The 16,018-nt window shown below is 41.1% G+C and overlaps 1 long non-coding RNA gene across 2 annotated transcripts in view; it reads left to right on the top strand.

Annotated features, from left to right (window-relative positions):
- LOC146601486 (uncharacterized) overlaps positions 1 to 12,872 on the top strand; it is a 75,630-nt gene extending 62,758 nt beyond the window's left edge. The window contains exon 3 of one of the 2 annotated variants that reach the window (XR_014895843.1): positions 11,508 to 12,872. This is a non-coding gene — a long non-coding RNA (uncharacterized LOC146601486). Of the gene's footprint in view, positions 1 to 4,970; positions 5,031 to 11,507 lie in introns of those variants that run through there. The other variant, XR_014895844.1, reaches the window with a different exon arrangement.
- Positions 12,873 to 16,018: the final 3,146 nt, after the last annotated feature.

Raw genomic sequence — 16,018 nt, 5'->3', positions numbered from 1 at the left:
AAAAAAGAAAAGAAGAGAGGAAAAAATGGCTGTGGAGTGATGGAGGAGTGAGACCACCTATTTAGTTGGCAGCTCCTGCTTACACTGGCTTAAAGTATCTGTTGACCCATGGCACCAGGAGGTGTTTCACAAGGCAGCTGAGCTTATCTAATGGCTCCCTGCACTTGTAAGGGACAGTCCCCTGCCCCCAGCCCATGTCTGGGTCTGGCCTCTGGGTGAGTTGGGTCAGTTTGCTACACCTCCAGAAAAAAAATCAAGCTGAGTTTGAACAAGCAAGTGCCAGAACTCTCTCAAGACAGGGTTGAGGTCTGTGTCTGGAGCATGAATGGGAGTAGCACTCCTTTTGACAGCCTGAGCTGCTGGATTAGACCTGCACTACAAGGTGCAAGAGGATCAGAGGCTCTCTGCACATGCAACACTGAGGTGGGGTCACACTCCAAGCTGGAGATGGGATCCTGCTGAAAATTCAGTTCAGCTTTGAGCAAACACAGCCTATGCTCTGATGCACTTGATGGCTTGCAGATTCCTCTAAGAGAATATTCTGCAGCTGACAAAAGGAAGCACAAGAAAGGAAGGAAGCAGCATTGATTGCATTTCAGTCCTTTTCTGTTTGCCTTGTCTCTTCTTAAACATGCAAAGACATCTTGCAATGTCAAAGACCCAGTGCAACATCAGGATGAAACATTGCTTGGAGCCACACAGCAAATTTCAACATAGACGTTTGCCTTTCCTCTTCAGACAGACTCGTGAAATTTGAAGGGCATAAGAAAAGCTGTGTAAATGAGAGAGTAGCCCCCCTGTAAAAGAATGTTCTTGTAAAATGTCTCATGGTGCGAACCGTCTCCGTGCTTCGAGCTGGATTTCTCTGAAGAGGAGAAAGGACTATTGCAATTACATCCTCTGAGACAAATTAACACAATTCCACTCTGTACTCGTACAAGACTTATAATTCTGTGATCTGCCAGGGTTGTAGCATAGTTAATCTTAGAAGCAGAGTTTTATAAAGGTGCTAACTGGTGTTTCATGGAGCCCCTGYGGTGTTTCGTTTTCATATGAGGCCTTATTTGGAGAAATGCTGTGTGAGCATTTAAAGCAGTTACAAGGGCTGTTTGATCAGCCAGAATAGTTCCTTTGGGCAGTATTTTGGAAAAATAATATTTAAAAATTGCACTTTATAAAAATTCCAAGGACATATATTCTGAATTGTTGAATGTCAGCATAATACCATTCTGAGAAACATTCTTCCTTTAAGTTGCAACAACATAGAAATTAGAAGGAAACCAAACTACACACCTTAATAAAATGAAACTTTCTAATATGGTTTCCACAGTTTTCTTTATATCACAGTATTATGGTTTCAAGTTTTTTTTTTTTTTTTTCATTGAACCCAGAGGCATCTCCTTCCAGAATGAAATATATTAGGCCTTAAGAAATAGCTACTACCGGAGGCAAGCTGCCTATTTCTTTAGGGTACATGCATTTGCAGCTTTTGGACAGGATTAATGAGAAAGACCCTGTTCATGTTTGGTCCCTGGCCTTCCTCAGTCTTCAGTCCTGTTAGTCCTCACAGTGGTACACAAATGGGATCCTGTGAGCATGTATGTATTTTAGGAAGTATGCTGTGGCAACTCAGAGGTGCCATAGGTTCTGCAGAGAGATACCCAGAAGGGCAGGGAGAAAAGAGAAGAAAAAAAGAAGGGGGAATGGGGAGATGGTGTGAGACAGCTCCTGGCTGTTTGTACTTAATAAAGCTCCTATAGGATTTTTTGCAAGTTTTAAAGCTCTACCTTTGGTGTTCTGGCTTTATTCCAACTCGTGTGATCTTTCCTCCTGACCTACAGTCCCTCTTCAGTTTCAGCTAAATAAGTTATTCCTCATTTTCTGTCTGTTTACTTTTGCTATATCCTGTTAGGACTCCATCTGTGAGGTGGGGAGCCCTCCTGTGATATCCCAAATAGAACAAGGTAGGAAAAGCCTTTCAGTTCCAGGAAATGGTTTCAGAAGATTTCCCCTATTCCACAGCTGGGAAAATAGCAGGGCAGGAATTTGAACATGGGTCTCCCTGCCCAACCTGGATAACTAACCAATGTGCAATGAAYGTTACTCTGGGCTGGACTGGAAATTTCATCCCAAAGTGGAGAGTACTCACTGAGGTGGCATTAATGGAAAGTGGAATTTTCTTACAAGAAGTTTAGGTGCCAACAGCCTAGAAAGATTTTAATGGGATTTTCTGTCATCCAAAACTGCCATCACATCAAGCACTGAACTTCCTTTTGACTTTGCTAGCTGCAGGCAGCTTTCAGAACCAAATGGACTGGGTTCTTAAACTGTTGCTCCTCTTCCTTTAACTGATGGTCTACGTGCTCAGTGGGGTTCGGTGGAGATGTTCTCTATGCCATGTGTAGTACAGTTCTCTTGGTCTGAACTGCCTCTACACATGCATGCTGTCACTCTGTGCTTTGCAAAGCGTAGTGTTTGCTTCTTACCCCTTGGTGCTCCTTAACTAACACTTAGTTGAAGATCAATGTGGTTTTCCTGTTGAGACCCTCACCCCTCACCAGTCCCTCTTGGTCTCGTAGCTCTGTACAGTGTTGTTTCTTCTGTGTGTGTTCTGTTTTTGTTTTTGTTTGTTTGTTTGTTTTACTGCAGTTAGGTCAGTATTAGGGCTCTGTGGGCACTAGTAGGCCTCAGCTGCCCAAACCAGTCTCACCCTCATGCATGCACTGTCTGCCCACCGGCCTGGGAGCTCCATTTCAGCTCAGAGCTGGGCATTCATTTTTTTATCTGAGCTACCATTTAGTTATAGTCTTATCTCCAGCCCTATTTTTAGCCCYATCTCCTGCTGCCCCTGAGTGGACCCCAGACTTGGTCCACTGAGGGGATCTCAACCCTGAGAACTCCCAGGATTGCTGATGGACCCTTTTACCAGCACCCGGCTCTGCCCRCCATGTTCAGATGCCATGGGTGTATGTCCCACTAGTGAGAGTACTGCCAGCACTGGAGTCACCCTCAGCTCCCGACTCATCCCCTCTGCAGGTAGCAGCCCAGAGCAGTCCTGCTCTGTGACAGTCAGTASTGTTGTTTCTTCTTGCCACCCACCCTTTCAAAAGAGCACTCTATTGTTATTATTAAGCTAGAAGTGGAAAATTGGAATAAAACTCTGAACCTCATATAAACTTGAGATCATCTGGCTTCAACTATTTCCTTATTCCTCGGATGGTCTGTCCCTGCAGATGTCAGGCCCCTTACCATTAGAGCCTAAATGCATCTCAGATTTTGGGACAGTCTTCTATATAGGAGAAGACTTTTATTTCCAAGACCTACAGGATTTCCTTCAGGATTAACCCATAGTGCTAATCTCAGATCCAGGATCCTACAGCCTGTAGGCACTGCTCCAGGGAACCACAAAACACTAGTGCCATATTCCTGTCTTACAGATCTTCCAAATCTTCCAAATCAAAGACATCACTGGGACATGAAATGACATGGTAGGGATAGAGGAGTAGAGCCTTTACCAAGAGACCCTGGCAGGGGGACTGTCATCTTTGCACTAACTTATGAGCTACAAGTGACTCCTTAATGAAGCTTAAGCAAACCAGTGCACCTAGATCACAGCACAAACCRGTCAGTTCTTTTCTAAAGCTTAACACCAGTAGCCCATAGCTCATTGGGGCTTGCTTCTAGGGAAACATCCTTGTTACATGGTCACTGAGAACATGGAGACATATGTCACTGATACCTGTARTATCTAAGGTGCCAAGTCCAGGACAGCTGTCTGCTCAGCTTCTCTCAGAGATGTTGGATCAGCCATCCTTTGGTCCACAAAAACAATAACCCTCTGGAATCTGACTTGAAAGCTAGAAGGACAATAATTAAGCTTAATATCCCAGTAAATCAAGCCTCTTTGTCTCCTGAAGTAAGTGCAAATTGCAAACAGCTCTGAAGGAGGAAGAAACTATTTCATATTTAAATACATATCTCCTGGAATGATCAATAGGAGTCTGTAGGAAAGGGGAGGAATGAAAGAGCATCCCCGGGAAAATATATGATTGAATATTTAAGCTGTTTCCATCCTCTGATCACTAATCAAAGAAGAAATGAGCCCTGACCAATAAAAATCATAAGACACGTGATTCTCCTAGGGAGTAAAATATGGGACCAGTTCTACCTGACATTTGTTAACTCATTTTTTATGCTTGACTAAAAGATATTCAGATATCATGGTGAGAATTCTGGGATACATCTTCTGAAATATATAACAGTAAATTGTTCTAAATGTTTTAGTTATTAGAAGATAAAACCTCTCTGAGGTTATTCTACTATCAGTGGTATTTGTCTAAAATCTTGCAAACCTTTCAAAGTATCTGTCTTTAGGTGTTCATATGTGTATGGGTTGTAGAGATAGTAGAACAAGGGTCAGCTACCAGGCAATATTTGGCCATTTTAARCTCTTCATTGCTGGTAAGTGTTTGTTTCAATGGTTTTGGTTCAGTCACAGAACTAGAAGCCAATTGCAAYGCATGGTTTGAGAGTCATGTTCACACTTTGTCCCCAGCTCAGCACTTGCCAAGCTTCAGAGGATATTGCACCCTGATTCTATAATAATTATCGTATTTGTAATGGCTTTTTAAAATAATTGGTTATAAACTCATGCTTTTACACACATGCACACATATATTAACAATATAGGAGGAGCTGTGTGCTAAATATTAAGACCTATGGTGATGAATCTGAAGGACTGATAAATGAATAGATGGTCCTTTATTTTAAAAATATATATCATCCAGATAAATAGATCAGCTTGTTGGCATACAATTTTCTGAAGACTAGACAAAATGAGTAGGACAAGTACCTTTAGTAACTCAAGCTATTATCATAATGCCTGCACATTTTCTACCTTATTGGTAGTACTAGCATGTAAGAGATGASATGTATGTAACATGTCTGAACTTCCATCCTTTCTCCCATAGACCTATAATGAGATCACTCCAAGTTAAACCAGCTTGTTGAAACTACCCTTGCTCTTCTGTGGAGCAGTGCTTGGGTTCATTCTCCAAAGATGTTTTCCTGGCACTTCTTAGAGGAGGTAAGTTCACTGAAGCATATTTTTACAAATGGAGACAAAATCTATAGATGAGGAGAGCAATAGTCCAAAGCACATCTTCTTTCGCAAAGTGAGGATATCTGTTTGTGTTAAATATTAATACTTAGCCTATCATAATGCTGCCCAGTAGTTTCACGACTGGGAGAGGAAAAGCTCCAATGAAGGTTTTAGGCACCTAATCCCCCTGAAATGATTTAGAGTTAGGTACTTAAATGATTTGGATGACTAGGCTCCAAATTTACTCAATCTTTGTTTACAGCTCAGATGCAATCCTCACTTATACATCATTTCTCAGTACAAAATTCAGTCTTCATATGTGCAGAGCTGTACCATGGTCCTAATGAAGTCAGTAATAGCTGATGAAGAATGATACTAATACAGTGATGGTGAAAGATACCTTGTTAAATGGAAAGCTTGCAGACACGTAGGACCATTTATTAATTAGCCTCACCTTGCCATCTGAACAGGAGCATCTGCAAGTGRAGAGATTTTTCACTTTCTGTCATGCGATTCCCAAATATATTAATTATTCCTAGATTGTAAGTAAGGCACTAATTACTTGCAAGAGATTTGGCACCTTGAAAAGTATTTGTGCAAGAATTTCCCCCCATCAAATTCTTGTCCCAGTATACCTCTCCAGCAAGGGGCCTAACATCCCTAAGTCTGATCGGTCCAGTTCAGTTCCTTCTGCTAACTGCACACCCATGAATTTGACAACATTTTGCAAAGGTGCTGTTTAAAGTTGGATGTAGCAGGAAATTAAACAAATAACACTGATAATGGGAATAACCTCAAAAACAAATTATTTTTTGGTGGCCAGAACATTTAGAATAATTTGCTATTGTATGAAGTGATGCAGCTGGTTTACTTAAAATATTCCTCTCTTCCACATGGAGAGAGAGAGAGAGAGATGACCACACGAAGCAGTTCTAGAAAGCCATTTTCATTCCCCTGTGGCTCGTTCTGCTAAATCAGTTGCAGCGAAGAGCTGCTCCAAATGGTGCATTTTTCCTGTCTTGGTTTATTTTGTACTTGTTCAATAAAATAGATTCCAGAAAAGACAGGACTGTATAGTTTTTAATAAGATTTGTTAAAAATAGCTTGGCTGTGGTGAGAGAAATGACCAAAGGAAGTGATTTGTTTCCTGCGATCATTCCTCCTCTTTTACCAGTGACCTTTTCCAGTATGGGCAGAAGAGAAAATATTACCTTTATTTAAAATTCATCATAAACAGCAAGAGAGTAGCAGGGCTACCGCAAGTCTCATAAATTACACACAAGCCTGACCCTTCTGGAGGACAGGGCCCTAGTTTGCTGAAGGGCTTTCAGAGCTTGGTGCTGCTGCCTCTGACCACAGCGACGCACAAAATCCACAGTGCCGAAACGCCCGGAGGGTGCAGGGGCCAAGCTGCTTGCTCAGTGCCYGAGCCCAGCTCTGTGCGCGCTGCAAACTTCTGCAGAGGCTGCCCCGGGAAGGAAGCCTTCGCCCGCAAGCGTTCCTGCCTATTTCGAACRGGAACAGCTGTGCATTAATGTGGTCAGGGCTCCCGCTTTCACCACGACCCCAGCCCTCCCCGGCGGCCCCAGGGTGCTCGCTCGGCGCGCGCGGCTCCTCTGTCCACCCTCACAGCAGTGCCGCGCAGCCCGCTCCTTCCTCCRAGCCCCGGCCGGCGCCGAAGCAGCCCCTGGCAAAGGCAGAAGCGGTTCAAGTTCATATTCTGCTTCAGGCCGCAGTTGCGCACGCTGTTTGGGGCGTCTTTTTAATTCCTGTTTAACAGATATTTCTCCTGCTGGAATTGTGCAACTGTTTCATGATTCCAGCAAGCATATGTTGTTTAAACAGCAAAGCACCTTTTTTTTTCAGCAATGCCATAAAAGGGAAAAGCTGAGCAAGGTTCTGCAGAATACTGTGGTAAAATAATCAGAGGAAAAAGCCATATTCTGACTGAAAGTAGCCAGTATGGTGCAATTCATCTCCTTAATTTGGGAAGTTTCCTCTTACAGCCAGAAATTATCATTTTTAGTTTAGAAGACTTTTTTGCAGGTCAGTTTTGCCAGATAGCTTGGATAGTTTTCATCCTCAGTCCATTTTAATAATAACAACAGCAACAAAACTTTGCAAGATGTTCTTTCCTCCTTGTCTAGCAGGATTAGCAGTTCAGCCAAGGTCTGGCTGTCCACTGGCTCCAGGAATGAAGTACTGAAAGACACTTGGAGAGATAAGTCAAATGGAGAGAGTTGTTACTATAGGAGGTCTAGAGATCGTTTTTTCCTCGGTGTTTACTCAGAGCAGGAGGTTAATTGGAGTTCCTTATGGAGCATAAAGAGAGAGAGAAATACACCCCTGGGCCTGAAGAATTTGTCAGCAGCGTCTCTCCTTGCCAGACGGCTTTCTTACTTCAAGTAGTGAACTGATTGAAGCATTCAAAATGAAGATCATCACACTGGAGAAATGACGCTCAAGAAGTGTATTCTGAGGAAAGCCCTCAGTGTAAATTCCCTTGAAAAAGTCAGAGGAAGTTCTGACATTTATGTTTTCGTTCTGGAGAGGAGGGAGAAGTATTATCCCGTGCCCAGACAGCAGAATGTTTCTTTTGTTTTTAAGGGAACTTTCTTTGAGGAGTCCTCTAGAAAAGGACTGGGAGACAGAAAGATATATCAACAATATTTTCTCCTGCAAATCCATTTTTATATGTTGTTAKCACCAAAGAATTGAAATAGTAAATCTTTGGAAACAGCTTAGAAAACTCTTTTCTTCTTTAGTCTTCCCTGAACATTTGGGTTTAAGCTAAAAAGACGAGCAGCTGTCATTCAAGCTGGCTGAAACAAAATAATAACTCCATCAAACTTACCTCCGTACTGTTTTAGCATATCCCTGAAAGTGATGAGTGCATAGCAAGAGTGGTATAAAAAATGAACCCATTAATAGATGGTGGGGAGAGGTCAGGAGGAGGTGGTGATGATGACGGGAGAGAGTTTCACRCTCAAACAGCGCAGTAAATGAGACTCCCCCCCCCCCCTTCTATGCTAACCAAGAAACTTCTCTTCTAAACATTTCATAGGCCTAAGAATCTAAACACATAATCTCAGGGCCATAGGTACTGCAAACAGTTGGGCCTCTGCTTATCTTTACTCACATGAGCAGTTCCCAATGAAGATATAAACCACATGATCTGCTTACAGCAAATGAGTAAACGTCTGGGGCCGTGTAAGTAAAGTCAAGCACATGAGTAGGAGTTAGCTGGACCCGGACCTGTGGGGCCAAACCACACTCTCAAAAACGTCTAGTTGAATTTGACTGTTGGCTCAAATGGAATCAGGATTAGGCCCTTAGTCTTCCTACTAACATGTTGGATTTTCACCTTTTCATGTTCCTTCCACAGTGCAACCATCTGCTAAATTTAGAATACCTTTTTTAGAATTTATTTTATGAACATACAAAAAAATAATTACGTTGTAAAAAAAATGCAAGCTTTTGAAATGCCATTTGTGAAACGTTCCAAGTATGTACAACTGGCTCAGTTACTGCAGTTCACAATTGCCATCTGAACATCTATTTTTCCAAGCATTTAAGAAAAGTGATGTGTACATTTTTCATGTGTAATTAGGCAGCGTAATGTGATCTCTTGCTGCAGTCAAGCTGCCATGTGCCGTAGCCTCACTGAATAGCTTCCAGATTTCAACCCAATCTCTTCTGTCTAGACTCTACGTTGCTATTTTTTTCCCCCTCCTAGCTTAAAACAGACTCCAGCAGAAAATGCCAAAACCAGAAGGTTTTGTCCCTCTTTCTCATAAAGATGTGGGACAGATCTCGGAGGCCCAGACGCGAGCTGAGTCCCAGACTTCTATAAGACACGTGTCGTCTGAAGCTGACATTAAAGCTTGTGCAGGCATTTCAGCAGGTCAGGCGCGCACAGGGCAAAAAGAAAAAAAAAAGAAAAAGCAGTGCTGAAAAATATGGTTTTCATTAAGAAAGTGAGTATTTTTAGAGAGGTGTGGTTCAGTTCAGATGAAAAGGGAAGAAAGAAAAATGAAAGCAGTGCAAGAGATCCCCAACTGCAACGTTATTTCTATTGCTGTTGAAATGCAGTGTGCTCTCTTTATAAAGCTGCTTTGGGGAGTGAAAGGATAGAGACCCTGCCAGAACCAGGTGCATATCATGCAGATTGTTTATAATCCAAGTTAAAGGATAGCAGATTTATACCAGAAAGAACTCTCTAAGGAGACTTCAGAGTTTAAGTATACTGTCTTAATCTATACATTACCTCCTCACCAAAACAGTTGTCTTTCTTTAACAAAAAATAAAACACAGTGTCAATGAATTTGCAGATAATTTTAGGGAATTTTATCTAGTGTGAGATAGTTTTAGACTGCTTATTCAGTTCCCAGTTTTTATTTGTCCCTAAGTTGTTTTATTTCTGCATCAAGAAAATGAACAAGATCAGAGAGAATTCATTTCCACAGAAATATTTTGTATAATATAGTCAAAGACCTAGGCTTTCTCTGACTTGCATTTCTGTCGTCTTGTCCTGGTGTGTTGCTGGCATTTGCATATACTGCAATGGGTCTTTCTACTCAAAGTAGAATGGGCTGTGATTTCAGTCCAGAAACAGTTGTACAAGTTTCCCCATGCTTTTTTTTTTTCATTTCACATCTTTTTTTTTTTTTTTNACCTAATCCGTACTCTTGTAGCACCTCACCTGAAGTTTTCTTCATGCTATCAAAAAAATGGCTATTGGCTATTGTCCTATTGAAAATCCTATTGAAAACATGCCCTTCTGTCTGCAGATTCATTGGAAAAAGAGGAGCTTTTCCACCCGTTTCTGAAGGGAAGTGTGCAGTGCTTGCTAAAAATTCCCATGCTTCTGTAGAACCAACTGTTCTTTTCATTAAAAAAACATCCACTTACTTTAGCAAACTTTTCAATACATTGGCCCRCTTTTTCATTATGGTAAAATGTGAAATGCTTGGGATATTTGGAATAATTGTGCATATTCTTGCAAATACTTTCTCATACATGCAGAAGAAAACTGAACTGAAAAGCTACCTGTTCAGAATGAAGCTCTGTGAAATTACAAATGATGACAACAGACTACTTAATAAGTTGATGACTGTTAAACAATTTTCATTACATTTTAAGTCAAACAAAATGCATATGTGTTTTCTTTCTCTGATGTCTGATATCTAAAATGATCACAGGAACTGGTTTTCATCCTTCTGTTTCAAAGAGCTCTAGAGAAGTGCCTAAGTCACACTACCCAGTTTGGGAAAAGAGAAAAATGAAGCTCAGCACTGAACTGCCCTTTCTTAAGGATGAAGTTTGGGCCACTAGCTACTGAACTTAAATGTCTTGATTCCCACATGTCTGCACAGCCAAACAGAATGTAATGCGAAGTTAGGTGTTCTAGCAGAGGCCTGCACCATGTGTCCATATGGCCTAAACGCCATTTGTAACTATATGAATCTAAACGCCTGATTCGCTGTTAGTGATCTTTTCTCAATTTTTCCATTAAATTTTAACATGGTTCTGGTGTGACTTGCTATGTAAGGTTGTTTACAGTTGATATTCTAAGGACTCTATTAAAATAGGGATTTCTCTGAGCTGTAAATTAGATCAGAATTTTGACACATGGGTGAGCCTGTGCAAACCTTGCTGGTAACAGGTTTTATACAGAGTGTCTATCCTAGACTGTATCAGTTTCACAAATCTTAAGGCCAGATGGGACCAATTATGAGAACCTATTCTGATGAACGATAGCAAAGACCATAGAATTTCTTTGTGTCGCTGTCTTGTTATCATCTGCTGTRTATTTCTGAACGTTTCTTTTAATATTTTCAAGAATGCGGAGGGCCTTCATTCTGCTCCTGAGTGTCTCTAAATATATACATGTAAGTTGAGCAGCAAAGACTTACTTGAACCTTTATGCAAAACAGTAGTTGCCCTGGGAAACTGTCATCCTTCACAAGCCGCATTATGACAGATCATTATGTCTAGTACCCCTTTGCTATGTATGTACTTTGAAAAAATAAATCAATTCTTGGTCTGAAAATTKTATTCTTATATTTTGGGCTAAAACTTCAGTGTCAGTAGCATATTTTGGAGAGCGAGATATGCTTTTCAATGCTTTGCTTTTGCAAGAAATAGTGCATGTGAGCCTGGTAATCCCCTGACCTACAAGCATCTTTCAGTGTTCTCCAGCTCAAAACCCAGGAAAGCAAGCCCATTTGTGGGATGATCCAAAGTTCTTGGGGACTGTAAGTCAAAAAGCAATTAATGTGGCTCCAGCATGTCATTTTTTTCATCTGTGACAGAACAAATAGATTTCACTTAATAGGTAACCCAAGCATAATGCAGTCCAAATGGCTACCCTAAATTAAATGCTGTTCATTTTTTATTATTTCAGATAATCACGTGTGGAAGAAGTGTGGAACATAAATTGTCTACGCTGAGCAAGATTGTGAGTTGTGGTGGCGGGACATACAAGGCATGTACCACCAGCCAGCCAGTAATGGAGATCTCAGTGAAGGCGCTGTTTGAAAAACTTCTGCTGTGGTATGAGTCACCTACATCACTGAGTGCTGCAACTCCAACCTGAAAAGCTAACGGTCCTGTTCCCATCATTTGCATTAGACATACAACTTTTAGCATTTTAAAGTAGGAAGCAGGTCGCTCCCTATGCTGGGATTCACCCAGAAGGTGATCTGGAGTGCCACATCGGGTGCTAAGTCGTCTTCTACAGAGGTCTCTCTTGTCCTTGCCAGTGAGTAGAGAGGAAGCTTTTGCTTAGGCATCTGCATTAATGTCTGACAATTCAGCAGAGTGAACACTAATACCTGCCTATAATCTAAGTGCATGTAATTTCTGGGTATACATAAGTTTTTTTCACTATCACCTCAATGTAGGTGTGAAAAGAAATGTGCATATGTGTGTATGTATGTGTGAGTGTGTGGGGGTGGGTATACATATAATTGTAGCTATGGGAAAATCAGGTATCTCCTATTTCTATATTGCTGAGCTTTTWGTAGCCTCAGATTCAAGTGGAGGCTGCTTTTCTGCCCCTAATCAAAATTTCAGATATTACTCTGCTTTATAATACACCCAGTGAGGAAATGCCTGGGAAACTTGTGCTGAATTATCAAAGCAGAAAAGCAGCATGGCAAAATGAGGTGACTATGCATGAGGATGGGGATGCATGGGGATACACAGAGATAGCTATAGAGGAAGAACTAAATCTGCATGCTAGAATTACGGTTCTTAGAGGCATGTAGTGTTGTATGCAAGTCTGCCAGGCAAAGCCATATATACAGCTGTATAAGCACCTGTGTTTCCACGTAGGAACAACTCCATAGACCTGAAGGCAAAATTAAGGTTTTTGCTGGGTCCATGACAAATGCAGGAAATAGAAGAGCAGACTAATGTAGAGAAGAGAAGCAAGTAAAATAGTTCAGGAATTTAAATCCTACAAAAATTTTACTTCTCTGGATGTTGAATCTTTTTTTAGTTACATTTGTATTAAGTCATGACCTCCTCAGAGATCACAATATGCCATATGGTCAAAGGGAATACAAAACGTATAAGGACATGTATAAATAATAAGCAAGTAACTGTGGTATTTAAATGTATTAATTGCTCTCTGCTGAACAGTTTAAATATTTTATTTTTAGTCAGGCTTGTCTTCATGCAGTATTTATCTACAGCCTTTTATATTTAAACATACACGCTGATCTGAGTCATTCTTAAATGCTGGCTAAATTCTTCACTGGTAAATAAAGGCATACTTTAGAAATCATGGCATTTTATCACTTACCCTAGCTTTGTCTTTGTGGCCTTTGAAAATGCTTCAACTTTTAGCTTTCTTATTTTTAATTTTCACCACGTGGTTGAAGAAGTTCACAGTTCTTGCAGAGATGCAGTGCTCAGCATTTCTGTGTTGATTCATTGGATGAGTTATTATTCCTCGAATCTCGGCAGCGATGCAGAAGTGCTTTGGAAAATAGGAAAAGACACAAATTYTGCCTCCCCTCCCAAACTGAGAATGAGTCAGAGGTACAGTTCTGCATGTTGAAAGTTGCATGGCAGAGTTTATTTGATTATTAGTCTAACTTGCCTTATGCTGATCTTCAGTTTTATCTAGGCTGGGACTTACTTGCCAAAAGAGAGGGAAAGAAGAGCTGAAAATTTCATCTTAGTTCGGAGAGTCAGGAAGTTCAGGAGAGATTCAGGCAAGCATCACAGCTTTCCCAACATCCAAATCAGACCTTTGACATTTTTGAATTTCTTCCATCATTAGTTTGTTGTCTCGTAAAAACCTACTGAAATTCGTGGGAGTCTCAAGTATTCCCTGGATTCTGGACCTTTCTTGCTAACATATTGTTTGTTTTTAAATCTCAGCTACCAGTTTAAACAGTAAAAAATACCTCAAATGAAAAAGCCAAAGAAACAGGCAAACAATGATTTCACTTTCCTTTTAGGCAATTTTTTGGAAAACGTTTTGAATAGTTTTAGATTGATACAGCAGGTCTGAATATTTTATTGCTGTGGAATATCCTGATGGCCGATAGTTGGTCTGAGTATCTTATCTAACTATGTATTTAATCAAGAAAGTTCAAGTTTTTCTCCTAATGAAGTGCTTTCTTTTGCTGCCTTAGTACTTTTAGCTAGAGATGACCTTTCCTACCCTGGTTAAAAGTCATTCTCTCATACAAGCGACTTCCAGTCGTCTTCTCAGAGACTGCCAGAGTGTTGTCAGTATCCAATCAGTGACTTAAAAAAAATCTGTGAATGCTGTAAAAGTCATCCTGTTTGGTACTTTAAAAATAGTTGTCTGTTAATATGTAGGTGATAGGATGCAGCTATATAACTGTCTTTCTCTCTTGATCTAAATGTAATTTTTTTGGAAGAAAACCGTTATTAATGAATGTCACCCAAACCTGTGAGAGGATTTGTATTTACAGATGTGTCCTCCTTTTATTTGCCAAATTAGTTCATCTGAAATACTATTTCCATAGGTAAAATGTTAATCCTTTTGATTTTAGTGAGAAAAACAGCTGCTGCAGTTGCATTTTTGCAAGGCAACGATCTTACACAGTGTAAAAAAAAAATCTCCGCTCCACTCATTTCATGTCAAAAGAGAAAAATCATTTGTGTATCTTATGTTACTGATAGTAACAATGACGATTAATGTTAAAAACTTTTCACTTAGATCCTTCTTTCATCGTATCTATTTAATGAATTGGAGTTGAAATACTTGTAATATAGGTAAAGCTTCAACCTTTTATATGTGTTAAAGCTGTAGCACACAGACGGTAAATGGTTTATTCAAACTCACATCGGTTAGGGATCTAACTAGATATAGCCCTGATTTCCTGCACTGCACATCACCACCAATCCTGCTAGTTTTTAAACGTGGCAAATCTAGTTCGCTCTTCAGCTATTGATATACAGATAAACTGGACATTATGGATTTTTTTTTTAATAATATGCAGAGGTCAAAGATAACAATTCTGCCTTTTCTGTTTCAAAAATCTATGAACAAAAATCTCTGAAAGTATTACACAGTATTTGCCCAAGAGTACAGGAAACAGAAGCATGCTGGTGAAAAATGAGTGATGAAGGGGTGCACCACTGAAGATCCAGTTCCTGATGAGGAGTCATATGTTCWCCCATTAAGAGACTGCAAGTTATGCAATTGAGGAAGGCTTAAAATTACTGGTATGCTGTAGTCATTGCATTATGTAGCAGCTGTGCTACATGTTACATGATAAATGTATTTCCATAGGCTCATCACTCTAAAAGCAGAACAGAGCTGGTTATGGGGTTTTCTCAGAATGTGAAAATTTGGTCTTTTTTATTGTCCATTTCAAATTTGTATTTTGAAAACTGTTTGAGGATCCAGTGACTGATAGGAATGCTTTTTTTTTTTTTTTTTTCCCTGCACGTGACACTTTTTAGTAAAGCAGGAGGCAGAGCTCTAAGGCCCACTCTACCAAAATGCCTGCAAGTTTGCTTCTTAGTGAGAGAAGGCTCCAAGGACAAGTCTGCAGAGAGGAGGTTGTCCAGGGCCACCTTCAGGGATAACAACTGCCATGGCAAAGCCACTGCCTGCGAGTGAGCAACTGCTTGGCAATGTGAGTCAGGGCTGGCTGTGGGAGGGGACCTACCTCTCCCTGCTGCCTTATGCATGTGGGAGGGTGGTACAACCAGGGGGGCTCCAGTCCCCACCTGGCTGGCCCTTTCCTATCTTGAACTGCCATAGGAGAAGGAACAACTCATCTGCTTTGTGCAAAACACCAGCTGAGGATTTTAGGTTACACAGGTAGGGTTTAAAGCATCAGCAAATATCTGTTCATTGGACAGTGGTTTACACCCTTGGTCCTTGACTGCAGCTTGAAGGGACAAAGTTTCATAATAGGTGGTTTGGAGCCCACCTCCTCTCGCCTCTCAAAGCGGTTGCTTATTTGTGGTGCAGCTGCCTTCCCTATTAGTGTGAGTGACACCGTAGCACTTTCCATCTGAAGGCGATGGAGCTTGGATAGGCCAAACTCCCTCCACATAGTAGCTTTGCTGCATCTCCTGGTGGAAACTACGAGATGTAGGGGACCTAACTGTGGGCMCTGTTTCCACATGAGCATCACATGAGACAGGCTGTGGGAGCCCCTCGCAGCCTGCCTGCACTGTGGCCCCTTTCCCAGCGCCAGGTGAGGGACAGCTCAGCATCTGCCTCCTTGCAGCGGCAAAGAGCCACCCGGCTCCTCCCTGCTGTGGGTAACCTGAGCACAGCACCCTTGGGTGAACCAGGTGCCAGTGCTTTGCCTAAGGAGGAAACCTCTGCTGGCCACAGCCGGTTTGTTTCCGGGAGCGATTCATTTTGGGGCCGTCTTCCAGCTAGATTTATGCTCTCTGAAGAGAGCATAA

Source organism: Rhea americana, unplaced genomic scaffold (genome assembly GCF_003343005.1).
Source record: "Rhea americana isolate MKP2758 unplaced genomic scaffold, rheAme1 scaffold_101, whole genome shotgun sequence".
NCBI lineage: Eukaryota > Metazoa > Chordata > Aves > Rheiformes > Rheidae > Rhea > Rhea americana.
This window is presented reverse-complemented; position numbering and strand designations above follow the sequence as displayed.